This window comes from Anser cygnoides, chromosome 7 (genome assembly GCF_040182565.1).
Source record: "Anser cygnoides isolate HZ-2024a breed goose chromosome 7, Taihu_goose_T2T_genome, whole genome shotgun sequence".
Classification (NCBI taxonomy): domain Eukaryota; kingdom Metazoa; phylum Chordata; class Aves; order Anseriformes; family Anatidae; genus Anser; species Anser cygnoides.
In genome coordinates, this window is record NC_089879.1 from 22,448,911 (window position 1) to 22,473,985 (window position 25,075).

The 25,075-nt window shown below is 41.7% G+C and overlaps 1 protein-coding gene across 5 annotated transcripts in view; it reads left to right on the top strand.

Moving 5' to 3' along the window:
* Positions 1–25,075, top strand: part of PRKG1 (protein kinase cGMP-dependent 1) — a 466,622-nt gene that overhangs the window by 219,572 nt on the left and 221,975 nt on the right. Inside the window, exon 1 of one of the 5 annotated variants that reach the window (XM_067000866.1) lies at positions 16,284–16,344. The exons of the other annotated variants lie outside the window; for them this stretch is intronic. The gene's annotated coding sequence lies outside the window, so the exon portion shown is untranslated. Of the gene's footprint in view, positions 1–16,283; positions 16,345–25,075 lie in introns of those variants that run through there. 5 annotated transcript variants of the gene reach the window in all.

Consider the following 25,075-nt stretch of genomic DNA (forward strand, 5'->3'; position numbering starts at 1 on the left):
TTTAATTCTATTTCTATACATGTGAAATGAGAATTTATTTAGAAAGGAGTGGAGAGAAAATGTAGTGTACCAATTATTACTAAAGCTCATTATAACATGCATGTTTTAAGACTGAAAAGTAAGCAGTTGTGCGGATACCAGAGGAGAATGCGTAGTAAGAAAAAGGTATTTTTGTTGTGATGCTGATCACCAAGTTAAACTTACATCTTCTCCTGTATGTCACCTACTTTGCATAGTCTTACATGCTTTTAACAGCATTAGCCATTCTCCAGCCTATGATCCAGCAAGATGATTTCTGCCAGTTGGTTGCCTTTTGTAGAAGTAATATCCTCACTTTGGTCTTGTGTCATGGAAGATAGAGATGCCTGAAATCGAAATCCTGTTTGTGTTACTAGTCCCTATAGCCAGCCACCTCTCCTCCTCTCTTTCCCCAGTGCCAAATCTTTATTAAAACAAACAAACAAACAAAACAACACAAATGCCCAGTATAATCAAGCATGGTAAGTGTCACTATTGGAATACCATACAGTTTTGAACTCAGACCTGAGACCCATGCTTGTCTCTAATGCCAGCCATTCAAGAATATAAAATTGCTCTGGTTTAAATGGAGGTGTACCTTCATCCAGTATTCTGGAGGTCCTTCACTTCACATATGTAGGTGGGTGGTTTTGTTTTCCTTTTGCCATACTAAGATTCATCAGGTACAATGGATATATGCTGCATATATGCTATATATGCTGCATCCTTGCTGCCCGTGGTATTGTCCTGACCTCACTCCTCTGTGGAAATATTCTCAAGCAGGAAAAGAATTGGATCTGTAGTTCAAAAACTTGGCCACAAATCACCTTTAATAATTGCTAAATCAAGTCTAATGATACTTGAAGTCATCATTTCTTAGGTGTGGGAATCTTTCAGTTGAGGTTCAAAGTGTCAGGTACCTATTCCCATGATTAAAATTGGTGCGTGTTACATACCGGGCACCAGTAATATAATTGGAAAACATACTGTGTGCATTACCAGCATGGGGCCTTCCATCCAGCAGGAAAAAGATTATTTACTTTCTGTTTGTTTGATGTTTCTGACTTAATCCAGTACCCTACCAACTAATTTCGTAGCTCTTACAAAACAATTTTAATAGAAGCTAATTTAAACTCTCTAAAACGAAGCGATATAGTGTCTTGATGGGCAAACATTGCTAATTACTTTTCAATAAATAAGGTCAAAATCATCATCTCTGGTACAGTTAGAATTTTAGTCACAGCACGTCGATGTCATCATTTAGACCCCATTAAAATTGGCAGCGAGGAGTTTTGCAGTGGCTCTTGTGCTTGGGCAGGGACAGAGCATCAGCCTGCAGCTACCTGTGTGTAAGTCCCATGGCCAGGTGTGCAGGATTCTTATTATATTACAGGCAGCAAAGGCCTTTTCCATGGGGAGAGATGTATTTGAACACAAAACTGTTTCGAGAGCAGAAGCACTGCACCCTGTAGAGTCTGTGCAATAAATTTCTTAAGACTGGGACCTACTGGGTGTTAAAATAGCTCTGGGTTTCAGATTGTGCTTTGTACAACAGCACTGATTTTGGTTTGTAATTTCTTCAAACTTCTCTGAGTAAATTTTGTTTGACTGTAAATTAATTTTATGCTTATTACCTTACTGCAATGAGAGAACGAGTATATGTTTTTGGAAGGAGAGATGAGCTCCCAAAGGCTGAACTATAGTGTAAATGGTACTCTGTGCTCAGCAAACGCAGAATTTTTTAGAAGACTTTAGTTTGTTTGTTAATTATTGCCTAATTCCTATCAGTTAAATATTTGCCCAAATTAGTTCCCATTTTAAATCTCTGTATCTCGTGGGCTTCTTTATCTGAAATTATATAAAGCTGAAAATCAGCTCTGGTATCTAATGAGAAGTTTAGGGTTCCCTCTTGAGAGCTGTAACTTTTTCATTTAGAAGAGAACTGAGTACTAGCATTTTTAATCACAAAATGAATCCTGTACACATGCCCAATAAATAATATTTATGCTATTAACTATTCATGGTACAATATACTGAAACCTTCTGTGTTTCTTTGAAAAATTACTTTATTTTTGCTCCTGATAACATTTCTGTCATAGAAAAGTCTGTCACACTGTTGGGTATGAGGTAAATCTTGCCAGTCTGGGAAGGTTTGTGATTTGTGTGTGTGTATGTATATATAAATATATATATATAAATATATACATATATACTATGTACGCATATATATAGTCATATATATAAACACACTGACATAGTAAGACTCCTGTAATAATTTATCCTAACATAAAGAACTCCAGGCTGACAGTGGCTGAGTTCATTGCAGGGATGCAATGAGGAAGGCCAAGGCCTGGTTAGAATTAAATTTAGCAAGAGACATATGAGACAACAAGAAGGGCTTCTTCAAATACATCAGCAGCAAAAGGAAGACTAAGGGAAATGTGGGTGCACTGCAGGGGTACACCAGTACAGGCTGGGGGCTGACCTGCTGGAGAGCAGCTCTGCAGAAAGGGAGCTGGGGGTATCAACCTCTATGAATACCTGAGGGGACAATATGAACAGGATAGGGCCAAACTCTTCTCAGTGGTGACCAGTGATAGGACAAGGGGTAATGGGTATAAATTGAACCACAGGAGGTTTCATCGCCATATGAGGAAGAACTTCTTTATAGTTCGGGTGACAGAGCACTGGAACAGGCTGCCCAGAGAGGTTGTGGAGTCTCCTTCTTTGGAGATATTCAAAACGCTCCCGGATGCAATCCTGTGTAACGTGCTCTAGGTGACCCTGCTTGAGCAGGGGGATTGGACTAGACAATCTCTGGAGGTCCCTTCCAACCTCAACCATTCTGTGATTCTGTGATTCTGAGATTCTGTGATTCTGTGATTAGGGTTGAAGCTGAGCATCCTCTACCTTGATGGACTTCAGAAAGCATTAGAGATGTTTAAAATACCATAGGATTGTACCGTTGCTATGATCACTTTTTTCAAAGTTTTCTATCTGAGTTATCAGAGAAAGATTCCAAGTGTCTAAAAAAAACTTTAAAATCTTTTTTCCCTTTACAAGCATATTATAGTAAAATACAGGAAATTGCTTTTTAGACCGTCGGCATAAAACTTCTTCAGCTGCAGATAAGACCACTACGTGATAAGCTTGTTTTTGATGAACAGAGAAGTTTGGATTGCTTTATAATGGTAGTGAGTGTTTTCTGCATATGTGCACACTGATGTGTTTCTTTTCCAGTTTAAAACTGTTTCAGGAGATGTGCTTTTTATTTTGCAAAAAAATAAGAAAAACCTCAAAAAGATGCTAGTGAATGGGTATCTTGGATATCTGTATGCTGATAATGAGGAATAAACAAGATACTGGAAGACTGTGTGTAATCAACAGTTTGACTTAATTAGCACTACTGAGTCTGGAAGTGAGAACTTGTATTCCTCGAAAGCTGGTGGAGGGGGATACTGGTTGTCCAGGAGCGGTGAGCTGAGGAGGTAAGGAGACACAGGCCTTCAGAATATACCCGTGAGCAATACGTGTATCAGCAACATTTGAGTAATAATAAATGGAGGGTGTTAAACAGATGCTGTGTACCACTGACCACCCAGAAAACCAAGTGAAGGGATGTTTTACTGATGACTGAAACACCAGCATGAGCAGCATGGGATGAATGGTAATATGAGGATGACTGATGGTGTCCTGGCATATTTGGAAATGAAACCTATGGCAAAATCCATGTTAATTGGTCCAAATAGAGCTGAGTTGTCTCTACAAAGCATTGTCATGTCTTGTGGTTGTTTCTCTGTGGTTTCAGTGGTTTGTAACTTCTTTTCCATTATTGAGAAAGGGAAAATAATATAGTAATGCAGTCTGTACTATGCATAAATGCTTAAAAATGGGGAATCAGCTAAAGTGCTTAGCTCCCATTTCAGAAGCACCAGACATCTAGGAACCAAAGCACCATTTAAAAAATCAATGGAACCTTGGCTTCTTCCTTTGTAATGAGCATTGCAAAATGGGACTTAGGTGCCTAAGTCAATTAGATGGATTTTAATGTCTTTTTACAGGCTTTCCTATTTACTCAGACATGTCTTGGAAGTTGATTTGAAGGCTTGGACAAACTTTACCAGTTTGATGGTTGCTTGTGCACATAATAGATGTAATTCAGTAGGTAGGAAGCCTTGCAGATGAAGTGCTGGTGTGTGACAAACCACTGGGATTTCTTTCCATGTACGGTAGGCTTTTCAGATTTCAGAGTAGACTACAACTGACAGAGTTTGATATAAGTCCAAAAATAGACTTCATTCCTGGTGAAGAATAAGAAATTTGAGTTCCTTCAGTAACAGAGTGATTTTGATTGACTCCCAGATCAGGTTGTCGTATACGACCCTAACTAAAAGTAGTGATATGGCCTTAGACTCCATGTCTTATGTACTTCTAATGGGATTTGCATATTTGAATTTAAATCAGTTTAATAAAAAATAGTCAATTCAACTGCTGAGCAGAGAGCCTACAGGAGAATTTGTATGAGTGTTTTTTCATTTTAGATAGTCGCACTTGTAGCGTCTTCATAACCAGCAGTCTATATATATATATTTAATTTTCCTTCCTCACACACTGACAACCTAAAGGGAGACGAGACATGCTGCTGTCTGACAACCCTTCAGTCTGAGGGCAGTTGTTATTCTTACGTGACTTTATGACGTTGGCTATCAAAATCCCTTTCCTCATCCGTCCATCAGCACTGGTTCCTGCTTTGATTCACTCATGGAAATGTTGACATTGTTGCTCAGCTCCATGAATACTAATCCAGAAAACAGAGCCACTAGCCTTACGGACACAAATAATACAGTCTTGGCAGCTAATGAGCCACATTAAATAGGTATATGTTATATCCATAGATATCTGTATATCTCTACATGTAGATATATATATCTGTATACAGAAAGTATTTGTTTTGATACGTGATAAGTCTCTGTATTGATTTATCTGTATCTGAAGCAGTGCATGGCCATTTGTCCTTTTGTCCAGATTTAATGTAGGATTTAATAGATTTAGATATTTCTAGTCTCCATGGGGAAATAATACTTGGAGAACCATAAATGTTTCAATTTCAAATTTCAACATTGTGTTTCAGGTTTTCCCTGCAATATTTCAAGGGAATGGAATGAAGCCATCACTTTTATGTTCTGCGGTACTTAAATTGAAAAAAAAAAAAAAAAGTTCAATGAAGTTTTTATCTGTTTCAGTATGCCACTGAAATACATAAAAAGATGTTATATTTTTTAAAGTTTAAGTTCAATTTTATTTTTTTGGGGGGGTCTAGATTATTGTTAAACAAGAACCAGCTCTCACTTTGATTATCCTTTTATAAATTCAAAGAAAACAAATACAAAACATTTTGAGTAGCTCTCAGGAAAAAAAAAAGGAAAAAAAAAAAGGCAAAACAAAGCACCAGAGTTTCCCTAAGAAGCAGGCTGTTTCCTTCCCAGGATATGGTCAGTGTCTGGTATTGCAGCCAAAAATCTGATTTTGGCTAAGGCTCATTTTACATTTATGCTTGATAGCAACCAGCCGAAAGAAAACCAGCAAAGGAGCAAAGCCCAGCCCCACAAACCCACAAAAAAGCAACACCCTAAAAAAGTAATAATTCTGAAATGACTTTCACTGGCTGTAGTGCTGAGAGCTTTCTAGCCAGGGAGTATTGGGTCCCAAGCCGGTTTTCAGGTGGATGTAGATGGCGTGAGGGAAGGGTTTGATGTTGATGCAGTCTGGGGCTGGGATGGGACTGGAGACCTCCCCACACCTGCACGGACGCCCCACAGCCCCATTCCATCCCGAGCCTGTGCTTGGCTGGGTTTGGTACTGCTCCTCCGAGCAGTACGATGCGATCAGCTGTCTCCTGCGGTTATTCTGCATTTTACCAGTGAGGTCAGGCTGGCTTTTCAGCCCTTCTCTGATGAGATGAATGCCCAAGGTTCGGAGTTAATGCCTTTTTTCCCTTTTCTTTTTCTTATCATATGAACTGCAGTTTCTTTATTGTTGCTCTGGACTTGTCATAAGCATTCACAGAATAATTTTCCAACCCTCAGGCATTCAGCTCGCTCAGACATTGGAAGAAGTCAGCTGAGCAGCCTGGGTTTGATAGCCATAGCCCATCCACACAGCAATTACCAGCTCAGAAAGGAAAAAAACAGATACAGAAAACATGTACCATAGTCAGTACTGCTGTATTTTGTGTCTTGGGCAGATCCTGGTGTGCTGTAGGCCGCCTGTGCTATGGAAACAGTACAGAAAAGCTGTCTCACTGCTTTGCCCCATAAAATACTGTCAGCTGTTTTGATGACATTCATTTAGATTTACCCCTTTTGACCATTTTTCCAATAATTTAGAAATGTATGTATATTTTTTGCCCTACCTGTGCTGTAGGAAACATATGCCATATCTATGTAACAACTGCAAGGAAGCCAAGGAGCAGGAAGATGCGTTGCTGGAAGGGCGCTCGGGCTTGCCCCGAGCCTGGACGCTCCGTGCAAGAAATGCATCGCCGAGCCAGTAACAAGATGCTAGCGAGTCTGAGTGCCCTTCAAGCAAACAGGTACATGTTCAACTCAGCTCTAACATGGGATTTTGCTGTTGAACTGTGTCCTTCTTCAGATACTAGCTGAAAATCCATGTTTCACCATGCCACGTGCCTCCCCAGCAGCCAGGCATGGGTGGGACTGGTTGGCAGAAGGATGTTCTTCCATCCACAGGACAGCCTGTGAGCTGCACCATGAGTGATCCAGCTCTGCTGATTTTAAGGACATTCCTGAGAACTTGGCATCTTTGAGACTGGTACCTTGAGCTAAGCTGGCATTAGAAAGCATTAATTGGTGTTCTTGAGGCTGTGATGCTGGGGCTGGGGTGTGATGGACAGCCATCCAGATGGACAGACAGATCGGGAAGCAGAGTTGGCAAGTAAGCCCTACTTACTTACAGGGCTAGGCTAGCAAAATAATAAGAATAATAACAATTAATAATCTTGATGTGACAAACTGAGTACATTAGCTTTCACATCCCATTCACCAGCGTAAAGCCTTTGTTTCACAAGAACTTCTGCTAAGGTTAGGGGTAAGCTATGCACATGCATCATCGTCACCATGGGCCGGCAAAGCAATTATCCCCACATCTCATACTTCCTCTCCAATATCACATGCATCCTGAGACAGAAACAACTGTCAGTGTACTCTGTATTTAATCCTGGATTAGACATTATTAAATCAGGCTGCCAATTTCTAACCTGGCAGTTTTATTCCTCAGAACATTACTAATGAGAGCTCTTGATTTCCATCGTATTCCGTCCATAGTCAAAGATTTTAGTGGTGGCAGGGCAATCTCTTCTGAGATGCTTCTTGTAAATGTGCCCTCAAACAGTGAATGTGAGAGCTGAGGGTGCAAAATAGGGAGTTGTACTGGAGACTTATAGGATTTCTAAGTATTATTTATGGCAAGCAGAAAGCTGTCGTTTCCTGTATTTTAGGAAAGGAAATGGTGGAATGACTCTTCTCTGTTATAGGTAAACTGCAGTGAGTCAACCTCTCTAGCAATGATACATTCGTGTCACCATCTCTTGACAAAATGACTTGTTTTCAAGGAAGGACTCCTTGCCTTCAGTGCAAGAATTGCAGGTTAAAAATATAAATGCATTTCACTGTCATAGATGAATTTCTACACTTGACAGTGTCATTGCCATTCTGGCCTCAGCTGAATATAATTGAACTTAGGTAATAATTATGTTAATTTACTGCTCTTGTGACAGGGTGGGATATGATAACCACTAAATTTTTTTTTCTTTTCTAAAATACTTTTGCTTAACATTCATAACATCTTACACTGTAATACAAAGTGAGGACAGCTTGAAAGGATAAATGGAGGCCTTAAAATCTTACTCCAAGAGAAGAAGCAGCAAATGCAGCAGGGCCCAATTTTCAAAAAGTTAGATCCCTTTCATACTTTCTCTGGGTTTCTTTTTTTTTTTTTTCCCAAAGATACTTAAAGATTGGCTAAAAATTGGAAATGTGAGGATTGCAGAAGAGTGAGACCAAGTAGAATTGACACGTCATTCTCTTTATAGGAAGAAGAAGCTGCAAGGATTTTGGATAAAACAGTTGCATTTATTTTCAGTTCTGTCCTAAAATTGAATTTTAGAGGGTAGGGTTGGCATAGCACAGCGTGAACACTCATGGGAGACTATCCACAGCCCTGTGCATGGGTTTGGTGTTGGGGAATTGTTTTCTGCACAACACCTCAGGCATCCCAGCAGGGCTCTGCCTCCAGCACATGGTGCTTCTGAGTTGCTCTGAAATATCAAGAAAACAGGAATATTTAACTGCATGCAAATTTTGTTACTCTTAGCTTGAATTTTGAACTTGCAGAGGCTCTAAGGACAACACGTATTGTATCAAGCATGCCTAAACTTTGTTCAGCGTCTCCTGTGTGCATAGCCTGGCTAAAGAACTGGGGGATAGGGAGTAAATATAAGAACTAAGTTTCTAAGGCATGAATAAAGTTGATGAATATAATACTAAAGGCTGTGTCCTGCAGGCAGTGTACAGGCAAAAATGCTGTGAAGAAAGCATTGTGACCACAATACAGTTTTATATGACTGACATTGAACATTTAGGAATAGAGACAGTATATGAAGAAGCAAATTGCTGTCTTCTTAAGGTATAATTCTCCAGAAGACTCCTAGGCACTGTTAAACATACAGTCTTCGATTGTTTAATTTTTGTTGTTAACTATATGAAGTCTAAGGACTTCATAGTGAAAAGCTATCTTCCTGCATATATATCTTAAAACCATACTTGCAGTGATAATCAGAAAGCAAACCAACCCCTGTGCATTTTAGAGGATAATTTTAGCCATCAGGACATGTTTTAAAAGTCCAGCTCTCTTAATCTGCTTAACATGAGCTAGTGCCCTGTGTGCTGTTTTCATGGCCAAAATCAGTGATTTTCTCATCAGCAGAATTGCCTATCCATAATTGTTTTTTTTTGTCAAAGCTGCTCTCCCTGTCTATTTGTAAAATATTTGAGCAAGCTCTGCAGATCCTTGAGGAGCTATCTGAATATGAGCAGCCTCACTGTCTGTCTGAGCAAGAGAGTTATCCTGGTGGGCATTGCCACGGTTTGTCTTCAGACAGCAACATCCTTTGGCAACTGTCGTGTACTTGGAAGGCATTTGCTGCTTCGGTGGCAAGCGGGAGAAGCTATTTCTGGTTGAAGAAAGAGGATGTATTAACTCCAGATGGGTCCAGTGCAATACAGAGTGCACTTTGGGGGCTAAAGAGCCAGAAAGAAGACATTATGGTGGTTTTTTTTTTCTTTTTTTCTTTTTTTTCTCTTTTTCATCATATTGTGTAAAAATCTTCCCTGGTTAGAGGGTTTGTGGGGTGTGAAAGCTCTGCACGTCCTGTCTGTTGCAAGCTGGCAGAGAGCTTGCCTGAAGATGTTGAAAAGTGTTTTTTCTTCCGTTTTATTGCCAGTTTTTTATAAGAGGTTTCCTGGAAGTTTTAAGTACTTGAAATGGGATGCGTTTAGAGCTTTGCTTAAGTCTGAGCTAGGAGCAGTGGTGCTGGCTTTACCTAGATATGCTTATTTAACATGAGTACTAAGGGAAGCTTTTCTGAAGTATTTTACATGTATTTATTAATTCTCAGATTTGTTTTTGAATACACCTGAAGTGAGGAATTTAATCAGTTCAGCGTCAAGCGAGCATTTCTCTGCCATTTCAAAGAAAAACACCAGCCCATGCGCTTCCGTGCAGGGAACCAGCAGCACAGCAGTTTTCAGCTTGGTTCTGGTTTTTGCAACCCAAAATTCTCTTTCCCTGCTGTTAATGGGAGATTTAAGGTTTTTCTTGCTTGGATTTTTAGCAGTGGAGGTCCGTCATACAAGAATTTATTTGAACAGAGACTTGAGAGGAAGCAAACTGATGCATACATAGAAATGACCAGTGTATAAGAAATAGGATTAAGGCACAACAGTATTCATGAAATGATATTGATGAAAGCTTTGGCATCCCAGCGTGGTATAGATGGCATTTTTAATGGTATTTGTTTCAACATACAACAACTTAATGCTTGATATTCCTTATGCATCTCTTGAAGGTGTTTCTTTTTTCTTTTCAGGCTAAATTACTTCACTTGGGTAGAGTTTGTTCGCAGCCTGCGTACTTGGTCAAAAATGTTGCTCAGCATGTTTGTTGCTCTAATGTTGCTCAGCTAGTTTGTAATATGAAATATTGCCATTACTGATATTCAGAATAGGGTAGAATGATTTAAAAATTCTTGAAATGGAGAGGATGTAGCTCGTTGGCCCAGTTAGGTGCAGTACTGAGCTGTGCAATGAGTTAGGCAAAGTGGTGGAGGAAACACGATGCAAGTACAAGAGCTGTGACAGTGTCTGAGGTTCCTCTAATTGCACTCTAGCATGAAGGTTCACCCAAATTTCTGTATTCTTAGCAAACTGCAAATGATGGTGATTACTGTGTTTCTTTCTAGGGGGAAAATAATTGCTAGACCTGAAATCTAGGCAATTCTCCTCATTCTCCTTTGCTTTCCTTCGTCGCTTTCAGTTCACAGTCTGACTTGTTCCATCACATGCACTACACAAATGTATCGATCTATTAAACACAGATCCATGTTAAAGCCCATTTAAATGGATATTCCATACATTAACATACAAACCAGAACCTATTCTGTTGATAGCATACTAGGCAGGTTATTTCATTTGAACTCGTGCTAAGCTTTTAATCTCAGGGCTGCCCATGTGTTTGTGACCCATCCTGCTGGAGCGTGGATGTCCAATGAACCAGTTTTACCATTTACCAATTAATTGTTTTCCCTTTTTGGCTTTCATGATGTTTCACCCAGAGATGTCAGAAACCTGGCACGAATATGCAGATTAATAATAATTCTGCCTTTTGTCTGTGAGAAGGTTGTGCTGGAGTTCAGCACCCTTAGCACCTGAACTGTGATCCTAACTTTCTCTGGAAATTAGTTTAAAACTAAACCTAACCTGGGATTGCACACTGTTTCTAGAGCTCATATATAGTCTGTGCTTTTCTTTTTATTTGTAATTTCTTGTTTGGTTGTTGTTTTTTAAACATCTCTGCTGTCATTGAAGGAGCTGAATTGGGAAGAGCTGATGCTTGGAGACTAAAATCTTTTCTCCATAAGACAAATGCTCTGCCCTTATCCACAAAGCACATATAGATCTACCTATCTCAGCACTTCTACCTGGGCAGCCAGACACCACCCGTTCAAAAGCTTTGTAACTTGTCACCAAGCCTCCATGGGAGCAGGGCTTCTGATTTCCCGTCTGTACAAAATAGCTCAGCATTAGCCAGTAGTAATTGTGGGTTGGGAGCCTTTGATGGTGATGATAAAATACAGAGACTGGCAGTCAGAAGTGCAAAACTGTGTAAATATATCTCCTTAATTCAGATTTTCTTTTTTAACTTCTCTTCCATTTCTGCTGCTTATCATGGAATTAAGTTCCAGCCCTCAAAGGGACCATTGCTTGGCTCAGTGGCAGAAAATATGATGAAAGCACAAAACTATTTATTTTCAAGAGGTGAAATCATCCAGTTTTAAGTTGTTTTTGTTTGTTTGTTTTTTTCTATCAGTAGTTAAGATGTTATTTGTGTGTTGAAAGGCAATCATTGTAAGATACCTTGCACTGTTTTGCCATATCATTGCAGCTGCAGAAGAGCAGCCAAAGCTATTCTTTGTAGTATGTAGCAAAGTTGGGCCAAAACAGGAATATGAAGCTCGTTAAATTGGCAATACATTTTCTAGCACTTCTGTGTTTTTAAATTCAGATGTGTTCTTTGTTTGTAGCTTGTTTCTTTATGAACTAGTCCAGCCTGTGAAACCAAACAATGTGTTAAGGGTAATTTCATATATTTTGTTTCATTCCTCGGATAACTTGGTATGTTTTGCTAAAAATAGAACCTAGAAAGATGAGAATTTCATTTTTTCTGTTGTCTGGATGTGCTGTGGCTTCCAAGGAGACCAAAATCCAAGTGTGTACTCCATCACTATCCAGGAGGTTGATGTGCCTGTCTGATAATTGTTATTTTATGGGTGGATCATAAAGTACTGCCAATTTAAGAACACAGTTTCTTCAGTATATGGTTTTGTGTATTTCCCCATGGATTCCCAGAGAAAGGGTATGTGAATTTAGTTTAGAAAAAGTTAAAGTTCGGGCAAGAGCTTCAGCAGTTTGCAGGTGCACGCAACGTTTGCTCTTTGAGCTGAAGATGAAAACAGACTAAAGGCATTCCTCTGGAGAGCATTTGGCACCTTGATGAGTAATTTTCTCAGCAATCTGACAGGTAGCAACTCGGGTTGATTCACACTGTTTACTGCAAGCACACGGGCTGCCCAGGGGCATTGCGTTACGGGAGAGATTTTATTGCCCTTCTCAAATTTTGAGCATGAATATATGAGCGCTTGAATTTCCAGTGCTTGTTTTGACAGTGGACAACCACTGAGAATAATAAAAGTGCATGCTAAGTTGAGATGAGCCTGCACACAAAGTTTTGTGGCAATGATGTTCAGCCCTGTATATTGGTGGGTGACACAGCAGTGACTGCGGAAAGCTGCCCAAGGCAGTTTATCCTCTGAAGATAACTGTGGTGGAGAGAAGTAGCCTTCTGTCATGAATTATAACTAGAGGCTGTCCCACTGTAAAGCCTGGCCTCCAGTTATCAGGTCGTAGTATCCATGGTGGAGCAGCAGCTGGGGGTACTTCCACCACCCCGATCCCATGCACGCTGGGGATGCAGCATGTTCTTGTCTGAGAGACGCAGAAGACCATCACAGGACCAACCTCTTTTATAAAAAGCAATAAATTAAAAACCACACCAAGCCCTGTGAGATACGGGAAGGCTGTTCGTGGTTATTCAGGGTGGATCAAGTGGGCTGAGCTAATGTGAAGTAGAACAGTATTCAAGCTTTTAAAACTGTGATGTGTGTTGTCATTGTAACTCCAGGACATCTGCTTTTCTCATGCTCTGATTACAATCTTACATTCTGTAGTTGGCAGCTTCTGTTTTTACAGATTTGCAAGAATTTACTGGTTCTCTTAGCAGGTTTTTCCTTTCAATAACTGTATTTTATCTTGTTGAAAAGCAAGGATAATTGCTGTGTAGTGCTATCAGAGACCAAAGTTATTCCTGAGTTTCAGCAAAGCAGAAAGGCAGCAGCAATACCTGGTAAATCACAGGAGGAAATGCCCATCTTCCCTTCCATGTTTTGTTTGGCATCATCCAGGGCACTCGCTCTTTCTCCCAAAGCATTGCGTGAGCCTCAAGACAAGAGAAACGACACCAGAGTTTCCCCATTTCCAGATGTAACCAAGAAACTGTTTGCATTTTGTGTTCAGCAGTGTGTTCTTGTTGTTGATCCTTGTGAGTTCTGTGCAGCTCAGCTCTTAAAGAAAAGAAACACGGAACAGCAAACAGGCTGACATCCACCGACTGTCAACAGATACGTCTACGACGGCATGATTTATCTAATGCACTAGGTAGAAATCCTGCCTGAAATTCTTACATTCTGTAACAGACAATAAAAAAGTAGCGAAGCTCTGTGATATAATACAACAGCAAACTCGGGGAGCCTTTCTGCAGCATGTCTACAGATGTTAATATTTCTGCAGAGATGGGATGTAAGAAGGGCTTTAGACATAGAAAAGCTTATTTGCTTTGAAAAGTGGTAGGATTGTAATAAAATACAGTGAAAACCAAATAGCTGCTCAATTATATAGTAAAGTATAAAACCTATAATTAAATATTAATGTGGGGTTAATATAAAATCATCAGTAGCTATTTACTTTTTATCACAAAACGTTTGAGTAGCGATTATCCCATTATAAAATACATGGCAGGCCCATCAAATATGTGTCCTTCGGCATGCTCCCTTTTATCCTTTTTTTTTCTATTCCCCAAATTTAATAGTCTGGGCACATTGATGGTGTGGGAATGATTTAAAATGGCAACTTATCACAGAACATTATCTAAATGTATGCTGTTTTTATGCTATGTAGTAGAAAAAAAAAGTCTCTCTCTAGGATGACAAATGCCTAGAAACAAATCTCAGATATCATGAGAAATAGCATTTCACTCAACACTCATACATTGTCCTGGTCTCATTTGTGCCTCTGCTCTTGGAAAGAAGAGGGTATTTTTAGACAAGTATTTTGGCTCTGTGCTGCAGGTGGTGGTCTCACTGCAAAATGCAGAGGCAATTCTGTGTCTCTTCATCTTTAAGCTAACACAGCTGATCAGCAGCACAAAAACTGCTGAGGATTATTATAGCTAAAGAAACCAACAAACCTCCGCTGGCAGTAGCTTAGCATATACACTGGGCATTTTAACAATACAACCATCCAAAAAAAAAAAGCCTGCTGGCAGACCACTGGAGTAAGTGCGTTAACAGGAATATGCTCCACTGAAAGCTTGGCAGCTCCAGATGGAAGTGTCCCATCAAAAGAGATTAACCGTTGCCTTCAGTGTTCAGGGGGATGCTACAATACGCTGTATTTTTTCGCCACTGGCACACTGGCTCATAATCTCATATGTGGTCACAGCATTCAGCCGATCCGTGGCTAAATAAGCAGCAAGAAACAGCGGCTAAAACAATAGCAACAGATTTGGGGTTTGACCGAGGTTTGTAATGCCCAAAATGTCTTTGCAGTCATGTAGAGCATCTGGGCAGCATGCAGAGAACTTCCCTGCCTTCCTCATCCTCTGCAGATCTGCTGTTGCTGTGGATAATGCAGACTGCTCGAACCATTTTAAAATCAAAATGTAGTGTTTTGGTTGTGAGGAATGTTGGGGACATCTTATGAAAACATTTGATGGTGTTAAAAAGGACATTGAGTGCAGATAAATGGAAAGCTGCACAGCAAGAGTAGCAGTCCTGTTTCTGTGTGTAAGCTGATGGCGTCTGGGCTGAGGTTTATAATTTAGGAATGAGGCCTTGCGTCTGTAATATATTGTTCTTTGAAAATGTCAGCCTAGCAGTCTCTCTTTCTCAAAAAAAAAAAAAAAAGCCAGACTGAGCTCTAGGAGGGAAGTAGTGACAAAAAAGAAATGAGAGAGGGAAAGTCTGTCCAAGCTCCTGTAAACCCATGGCTTGCCTCCATGTTGAATACTGCATAGCCTTGTGGCTGCCCTGTCTCAAAGAATCTCTCGTCGAACCAGGGAAGGTTGAAAGAAGATTGAAAAGGGTAATGAAGGCATCTAACACATGAAATGTCCAATGGCCTACCATTCTTTCATCCATAAAAGAGACAACAGAGCAGATACAAGAGAGGTCTGGACGATGACGAGCCACATGAAGACCCCAAGGACGGAGGAGTTGTCCACTTTTTCCTCCGCTACAGGAATTTGAGGGGTGTGAATGAAGTAGCTAGTGGAGTCAGGCTCAAAAAACCACCCGCAGCTGACATGATGGACCTTTGACATAGCCCCTGCTGCCCATGGTTGTGCTCCTGGGTTTTCCCTGCACACAGAGGGAAGATGCTCTCCGTGATGTTCCTGCCTTCGTCGCAAGGGTAAGGGCTCTGACAGCGGTCTCCATCTGCCAAAGTTGCCATCCATAACTCTGGTTCAACTTGTTGTCTCTGCATTGATTTCAGAGGCCAAGGCTGCAGACTCCAGACTACAGCTTTCCTGGGTAAATAGAAAGAATCTTTTTTGTTTGTTTGTTTCCAGATGTCAGAAACCAATCTAAATGAAATCAGCTCTTGAAAGTCTCCCAAACGTATGAGCCTCCTTCCGCACGGCTTTGGACTGGGCTGCAGGAACAAGATTGAAATGTCTGCCCTGGTTAACTTGATGAAACCTGCATTTTCTTTCTGTTTAGACCTGGTTGATGCTTTCAGTGCTTTGCTACAACTGCAGGATTGAGCAGCAGTGTCCTACAGGAGCCAGAACATGGTTTTAGATGTCCTCTCCTTATCTACATAGATGCTGGGGTTGTAACAGCTTGCTAAATGCAAGCCCTGGTATTTCCAGCCCTGTTTTTTTTCTTTTCTGGAAAGAATCAGCTTTCGTGCAGCAAGTGGCATAGGCTGAAGCTTAGCTGATGGTTTTTGGGTGTTGGTACAGCTGGGAATAATGAAATACTCATTAATTGGGATAATACCTAACAGCTGGCAGGTGTGTGCATGTAATGAGCAGCCACCCTTGTAAGCAGCAGAAGTCGTGTTTTAAAGGATCTGATAATTGCTTTGCTGTCCTGAGCTGTGAGAGGCCAGGAGTCATCTCTGGGATACATATGTAAGTTCTGCTTTGTTATGGGTCTGTACTTTTAAAAGCAAAATTAAAGCATTAGAGTATGTTATGTCATATATGTGTCTAATGAACCAGGTGTAACTAAAAAAAAATCAAAATTAAGTAAATGCAGAAGTGGAGGAAAAGGAGTGTAAAGAAAGGTGCTATAAGTCTTAATGTGAAGTTATTTGAATCAAAAATGTGAGTGTATTTGTACTGAAAAAGTGTGAGTTGTTTCTTTCAAAGAGATTGGAGTCCTGCGTTAATGGTTGGAGCTGTGCTTCCACTTCTTGGTGCATATCGTGAGTCTTCTTATAAAGTTATATTTTGATGATTATGCAGTTTAGGCATGTATATGCTATATATGACATGGGTAACCTTTTGACTTCCCATTGATGAGTATAATCCTAGGAGAGGATCAGTTGTGATTAGGTAAGAGTAACCCCCTGAGAACAGGTGTTGAATGTCTAGGTGATCCACGGTTTCAGCAATTTTCCAAAAGGATACCTATAAAAATCCTGGTAAATGAAGTTACTGGCAGCTGTAGAACACGGACCCACAAATTGCTTGATGCCAAACTCACCTGAACGTGGGTATGATTGCCTGGGAGCGGCACCCCTGCCGACAGTCACAGGGGTTGTGTATTTGCAGCTGGAAGCACGGCAAAAGTGATGTTAGTGCTAAAATCCAAAAGCTTTGCTTGGGCTTGAAGAGATTTCCAAGATACTTATGAGAATAGTGGTAGTAAGGGAGCAGTTTCATGCCATGTGTGGGTCAGTTGCTAAAAAGGAGCTATACCCCTCCTATAGCTGTGTATACCTCCATATGACTGTCTGTGTGCCCCTTTGCAGGAGGGCTTTGCCTGTCAAAAAGGTTATTACTACTATTACCAAAAAAGCTGCAAATTTTGGAAGGAAAACGTGATTCTGGCAGATAATCATACCTTGCTCTCATCTCAGAAATAGCCCATCATCTAAATATTTTCCAAACAGGCTTCAGCAGAACCAGCACCTTAACCTTTTTTTAAATCTCACTGCTGAACTTGCTTTATGGGAATCTGGAGAAGTTACAGAGAATTTAATGTTCAAACCTGCCTGCTGGGTATCAAAATCTGTGAGGCAGACGTGCTGCCAGCAGTCCTGGTGCTGGGTTTAACCCCTGATGCTCATGTGGGATTAATCTTTCAATTCTGCACCAATGTAGGCTGAATATGGGCTAAAATATCTATAAATGGGCAAATCTACAATGTCACTGATACTGATGCAGGGTGAAATAATGGGAACGTTTCTGCAAGATCCAGCTGATGAAGGATTAAAGGCTGGGCATATTTGCAATGCCAATCAGTATGTATTTATGTAAAACTGGCCAGACGTGCCTGATTTCTTCCTCTGGGAAGATTGATGCTTGTTGCAGATCCAGTGTGCTGAGGCTGTTTGGTTTGGTGCTGCTCATCAGTTTGATTTCCAGCACACAGCACGAGGCAGAACCAGTAACACATGTGGAAACCGAAGAAGCCTTTCCTGATGAGAGAGCACAGTCAAGATGAGGTGATGGGCATGGGTCAACTGCATGTACTGCAGTGATCCAAAACCACATGGTAAATGTGCTGGTGGTTGCTTTGTCTGAGCTTTGGTATTAGTGTAATTTAAGGCACAATGACAGAGACCCTAGTAACTCAATGCTGTACCTGATCCTACAAATGAAAATCAGTTTCCAAAGGATGTTTTCCAGTTGCAACTACCAGGGGAGTGGGGAAAGGCAGGCCTTGTCTTTGTACTTCTAAATATATAAAAAGGAAAAAAAAAAAAGGCAGTTCCTATACATTTGCATGCAGTTTATCCTTGTGCAGCTTGCAGAAAATGACTGAAGTTGTGTATGGGTTCTTATCTGATCCTTTATCAGGGTCTTCTCTAGTTTAGGCATTTAACTGTGTAAAACCTTAGACACTTCCACTTTTGTGAGTTGAGGGCAGGCTATTTGAACTGCTGTCAGTTTGTGCTTACATTCTATTTTTGTTTGCCTTTTTTACTGGAGGATGTTGGTAGCCGCTTGGTATGGGCAGCTTTCCCCTCATGCATTATCTGGCATTTTGCAGCACCGCGTCTAAGCCCAGTTTTGTGTCTGGGTTATGTTCTCCCTGACCACGCCAGCTTTTACCCCCAGGAAGCTGTTGCACAGTCCTCAAACTTTATTCTCTTTCCTTCACTCTCCCCTTGCCCTTCTTTATCAGATCGCAGCGTGAGTCCAACGCAGGTCACTGTGGGCTTGGCGCGTGCTCTGTGCCTTGTAGCCCTCGTGCAGCAGAGGGTATTCCCTTTTACCCTGCAACAGCTGAGCTTCTGTTAGAGCCTTTGCGAAGAGGCCACTTGCACAACTTACCTGTTCATATAGACACCGTGTTGAATTTGTACTGACTTGACTGGTACCAGAAATCGGACTCAGCGGTGTGCAGTTTGCTTGAAGCCCCGGGGCGTCCCTTAAAAAGCTGCAGCACATTTGCCACCCTGGTTTTCCGTTATTGCAAAATCTGACCTAAACCATGGGCTATGTGCTAAAATGATTAGGTTGGCAATCTGAACAACCTGTGTTCGTGTAAGTTAAAGGCAGCATGAGTTGATCTAGACAATTTATTACCCTTCATCGGATCTATTTGCTGTAAATCTTTTCTACTGATGCTTTAATTGGAGAAAGCTTCTCTTACATCTCCCATTTGTAGTCAGCCAGCTGGGGAACTCCCATAGCTCCTCACTGCTGAGTGCTCCCAACCCAGCCTCTGCTCTAACTTTGTCTGCCTCAAGTGCTCGTTTCAAAACTTGGCTCTCCACGTCCCTCAGGTGCTTGGGGAAGCTCCCTGCCTGCAGAAGGCTTTATGGGCAGCCTTTGGCCAGGTGCTTCTCAGCCTCTGTTGGGTACTACTCCGTGGTTTGGCACTGTTCTTGCTGGAGCTCGTGCTCTTCTCCTTTTTCCCCTCATTCAGGTGCAATCACCGTTTTCCAAGGTTATCTTTTTTTTTTACTTCTGATATCTTTCTGCACTTTGCTGTTTATCCGTTTTAGTTCTTTACTGCTTTATTTCAAGTCATTTTGGGGACAGCTGGTATATACTTCTTCCAAAACTCTCATAGGCGCAGAGACACAATTCTTATGCCACCTTGAATGTTTCTTTTCCCTTTTGGCTGCCCTCTTCCATTTCCTTTTAACAAGTTTCCTCATTTCTATGTAACTTTTCTCTTTTGGGGTTAAACACGCTGTAGCAGTAGTTCTGATTTTGCACTTTCACAGTAATGCTGAATTTGAGGATCCTGTGACATTGCAGCAGAAACTTTAGAAAGCAAACTTTTTGCACTGGCCCAAGAACTGTTTTTCAACCAAGTCGAGGGTCTTCTTTAAGGAGGAGACTTTCAGTGTGTACCAAAACTGTTTCAATAACATCAGAGGAATGGCTTTCCACTGCTGTAAGCTTTCCTTGTTCTTTGTTTTGGAAAACTTTCCAATGAAATCTTATCTTTTGAGCATCATAAACTGATGGCCACTGTTTCTGATCTCTGGGAAGCAGATCTCCTGGTTGGAAGGTCACAGAGGGAGATGTCTGGAGTAGGAACAGGAATGCAATCTCTCTTCTCGGGAGTTATTTTTTATAGCTTTAGAACAGTAAAAATGCAGAAATTAGGCACGCTGCAAGGCTTGGGGAGAAGAATACTTGTCTTTTTTTCTTAGCATAGGAATTACCGAGGGTGCATTGAGTGCTTGTTGCAGTTCTCTGCTTTGCTTCCTATCAATTAAATAATGTCTTAAACCATTCCTGCCCTGCCCCCCCCCCCCCCCCCCCCCCCCCCAAGGATCATGAAAGCAAAACTGGGGGAAAAAAAATCAAGACAGAAAAGAGTTGAAGGCATTTACAGTTATTTACTGAGATTTGAGAGCTTTAAGTAGTTGTTTTTAATTTCTATTAGTGTTCTGCTCAAATAAGCCTGTTCTGATTCCCCATTTGAATACACGCAGTACAACTGCGTTTAATACTCTGCAGGTTCATCTCAGAAGAACACAAAAATACGTACTTTGTAAAAATTCAAATAGATAGAAATAAATGTTAAGGATTACATTCTCCCTGGCCAAAATGACAGAGGCTAATGAGGCACATACCTTGTTCAGCTGGCTAAGGCATGCCAAGGAAGAACTGGAGAATTTGGGCAGCATTAAAGTCGCTGCTGTAGTCCTCACTATCTCATCTCTGATTTCTGTCTTCGTTGTAGAGCTTCTATACTTATAGAAAACAATTCCTTTCTGATTGAAGGGGCCTAATTCAGTCAGTTTGCAGTAATTTCAGTGGTGGGATTAGACCAAGCTAATTGAATAAATGGAATGGCAGCAAGATGTAAGCGCATAAATCATCCTGCGGAGGGCAGGAGGTCCAGCTACTCATTCTCTTAATGTTTATCTGCACTTACACGCTTCTCTGGATTGTCTCCAGAGCCCCCAGCAGTTTGCAGAATCAAAATCCCGGGCAGCAAATGCATCACAATTCCCTGAGTCAGGAAAAAATACAGGCTGTGAAGGTACGTCAAACACAGCTACCGCAGGCAGCTGAACAAGTAGCAGTAGGAACCGTGTAATGTTAGCACAGAAAATCGTATGGTAACAAAATTTTAGGGTACAGCCAGGAACTGCCCTGAGTTTGCCTTCAGGTGTCCAGAGGTGGATCCATGCCTGGCTTCTGCTTGGTGGCCACCTTCTCTCCTGCCCTTACTCCTTTGCACTTCACCGTACCAGCTGCAGGTAACCTGCACTGGCTCCTGTGCTCGCTGGCCTGCTCTCTTGTGTCGTCTTCTCTTAAGAGCTGTGCTCATTAGTGGCTCCCAACACTAAGAAAAAACAACAACCAACACTTGAGATTCTGAACAGCAGCAATGACATGTAGTTAGCTCCAAAGCAGATGAGCAAACTTCACAGAGGAGGCAGCCTTCAGTGCTTTTTAACCTCAATTACTGCTTGCCTTTGGGAGGCACCGTCAAGTGATACGTGAGTTATTAAAAACTGCTGCTGGCTGGGGACTGGAGAAATTGAAAAATAATTAATAAATGTCTTTATAGGAAGAAAAAAGGCTCTTCAGTATTCAGTTTTTAAACATGATAGCTAAAGTGCTTCAGTACAGCTGAGATGCCTGCTACAACTGCTGTTTTTAAGTTAGCAGTGTTTTTCATCGAAGTCAAAGTCATTGGAGTCATAATTGATGTCATGGATGCCATTCATCTTGGAGGACCAAGATTTGAAGGTTCAGGACAAACACTAATAATTTGTCCATATGTTGTCCCAAAGAATTTGAGCAAGGAGTTGGGGTCCTCTCCTCCAGGCAGGCTGGAGGGTTCCCCATAGCTCAGGGATGGCAAGGGACTGTGTGGGGAGACCCGTCTGAATTCCCAGCTGGCATGGGGATGCTGAGACCCTGTCAAAGCCCAGGCAAATCCCACGTTCAGCCAGCGGGTAGCCCTGTGGTGTGCCGCCGGCTAAGCCTGCAAGGAGAGGATTTCCCCCACAGTAAGGGAGGGGGGATCAGGTAGATTTCACCTGGGCGGGTGGAGAAGGTGTTGCTTCTGGTGTGGGGTGAAACGCTGTGGAGAGACCATGCGTTGCTGTCTGTGCTGAGGAAAATAACGGGATGGCAATGTTTTTGGAAGTTCGTGTGTTTGTTTTTTTGTTGTTGTTGTTTGTTTGCTTTAAGGCAATGTCATACCATCTTCCTCCTGCCTTCTTGTTGAATGAATAACAAAACCTGTTTTTCAGAAGGTATAATGCTTAGTCCTTCTGTTTCATAAGTGATCTTTCAAGATTGCCCTTTTCCATTTCCCTGCCTGTGCTTTTTGTGTTGGGTGGTACTGCTGTTTGACTGCTGGTTTATTCAGGCTGTAGTTGCCTGCTCTTTTCCAACTGCAGAAACAACAAAAGTCCCTTCTTGGAGATCAGAGACTGAAAAAGCAAAGCAAATGGGCTAAATTATGACTGGATGCCAAATCTTCTGCTCCTATGTAGCCAGAACAGAGTGGATCTCTTATTAAATTGCGTGATGCCTGCGCAGCAAAAAGCCGCGCCCTTCCCCAGAGGGATCACTCACTCATGCAGGCTATTTTTAATGATTTAATCCATGGTTTTTTTGCTGTGCTTAGCACATTGCTGAAAGGAATAAAGCACTGGAGGGGAAGCGGGTTGCTAATTGCTTGCAGCGTTATCTTCACACAGCTGGACCGAAGCTACCATCTCATTTCACATGAGCCAGCAAGCAGCCAGCACACGGTGCTCTTCTTTGATCCCTTTTGACCTGTTTGGATTTCAAGCCACACACCAACAGGACGAGGCTCATCAGCCTGCGTTGAATTTCCCCACCTCAGGTTGCACTCCAAATGCCACTTTGCTGAGGAGCAGGAGGAGGAGGAGGAGAAAAGGTGCTGGAGACTTCTCCCCATCATCTCTGAGCAGCTGGATGTGCTGGGGAGTGCAGGGGGAATGTGTGCCCCGCTGGTTACGCTGCTATGTCAAAACGGAGAGTAGTCTTGGGGTGAATAAACCTAAAATGTCGTAAGACCAAGTAGGAGCAGCAATAGGATGTGATGAGTTCTCTGCACAGTTGTTTGTAAGTCAGAGTATGGGGAGGAAGTAATTCCCTGGAAAGACATTTTAAGTCTGATTAAGAGGCATCAGATGCTATGGTCTTGTTCTGATGTGGGATGCTTTGGGGAATAAAAGTGTGGAGGCTCAGGGCTGGACTATAATTCTTCCACAAAACATTCCCTTCTCAAGGACAGATGAGCTTGTGATCCCTGCCATGGCTTTGGCTGGAATTACGTGTGTTTGTCGAGGAGGCAATGATTTGTTTAAGAACTATATCCCAAAATATTAACTCTGGCACTGAATAAAATGTAACAGAGACTCCTGAATATGAGTACTTGTTAAACTAAATGCGTCATCAAAACAGACAAATGCTGAAGCAGGTCAAGCAAGGGCGTTTTCTGACTCTTGTTAGGAACAGCAACACATGTCAGCAGCTGTATCTGGCTTGCAACAAGAATGTCCCCTCTCTTAGTTTAGACTTCTTTAAATGGCTGCGTGTACGTGTCACTTCTGCTGGATTTTCTGCTCCCTAGAGGTAAAGCTGGTCAGGAGGTGGGACCAGCTAACCAGGAATGGGACTTTCTCTGCCTTTCCAGCGGGGCTGAAGTTGCACTCATGTTTCTCATTCTATGGGCATTGCAACAGCAAGTGCCAGCATTTGCTGATGAATTAATGGAGCTACTAAAAGCTTAGTATTTCAGGCTATGAAATGCAGTTTGAGAGGGGGGAAAAAAAAGCAAAAGCTGTACCACCCCAGTATTTTCTCCATCGTTTAGCTGATCACAGCTCTTGCTTCTGGTGCCTTTCCACTGGCACAACAGAGGAGGGGAAGCTGACTGTCCCAGGTGCCCTGTGTTATCCAGGTCCCACCAGCAGCAGATCCCTAAAGTAAAGACAAGGACTGGGGCAAGCATACATGTTAAGTCCTCAGTAATCATCTATTAATTAAGATTTGGGGAAGAAACTTAAGAGGCAGGCTAAATTATCTACCTTACATGTGCGTCTCTCAAAGCACAGTCCCTTTTTTTGCTAGGCAGGAAGGTTCTCACACAACTCTGACTGTTTTATTGGTCTGTGGGTATTAGCCATGGTTTGCATTAGCTTGTAGCATTGCTGTGTCTCTTTTTTTCCCAGCCAAACACTGTAGTTAGTGTGCTCTTTTCATGGCTCAGCACTCAACAACTTGAACGTGTCAGAATTAATGAGGGGGAGAACGATGCTGTAGCAACTGGAAGTGCAGAAAAGATGTAAAGAAAGAGGAGATGAGCTTTTGAGTCATAGCTTAAACCCCAGATGAAGAATTAAAGCACTATAATTTTGTCAAATAGTTCAGTGACTTTTAAACAACATGACCCAGTGCTCATCATTACCCTTTTGTACCTGTCGGTGTCATATCACACCATGAGTGCCTGTCTTTGTGTCTTCTGCCCTTTTCTGTAGAGGTACCTCAGATACATCTTGCCATCTCAGATGCCTACATCTTGTTTGGACCGGGTCTTGCTTGAGTTTTGAGATTGTTTGATGGATGTAGTCCCCCAAAATGAAGCTTTTCTTGAGGGCAGAGACATATTTTGATGCAGCAAAGCCAAAGCTTTTAACCCCCCTTTATCTGAGATGGCAGGGGACGGTCAGGGATGGGTTATTTTGCCATTCTGATGGAAATGTGTCTGTTGGGAAATACCTCCAGGTTTTTAAAAATATTTCCTTATAACATTCAGTTAGCAAACTATCTCTACTTTGATCACTCAGAAGTCATTTCCGTCTCATCAAGGTTTCCAGTTGCTTGATATTCCCAGTGTGCTGCCAAAGGTGCGGTTCGACTTCCCTGGGTTTCTCAAAACACTGTTACTCAAACTCGTATCTCAAAGTCTAGCAGTACTTGCAGACAACACTGATTTGTACTGTATTACGTTTCAGAATTATACGCAGCGTTTTGTTGAAAATACATAGGTGAAGACAGTGTGAGGCAACAAAAATCTTCCCTCCTGATGCTGTTGTACTTGGGCAAGTTGCTGGTTGTTTGTGCTGCCTGAAGTTTGTGTGTCTGATGGTTGAATTTTAATTGGAATGGGGAAAAAAAAACACACAGGGCTTGTGTCGTGGCTCTATCTTTCTGTTAGTCAGGAATGCGCCAG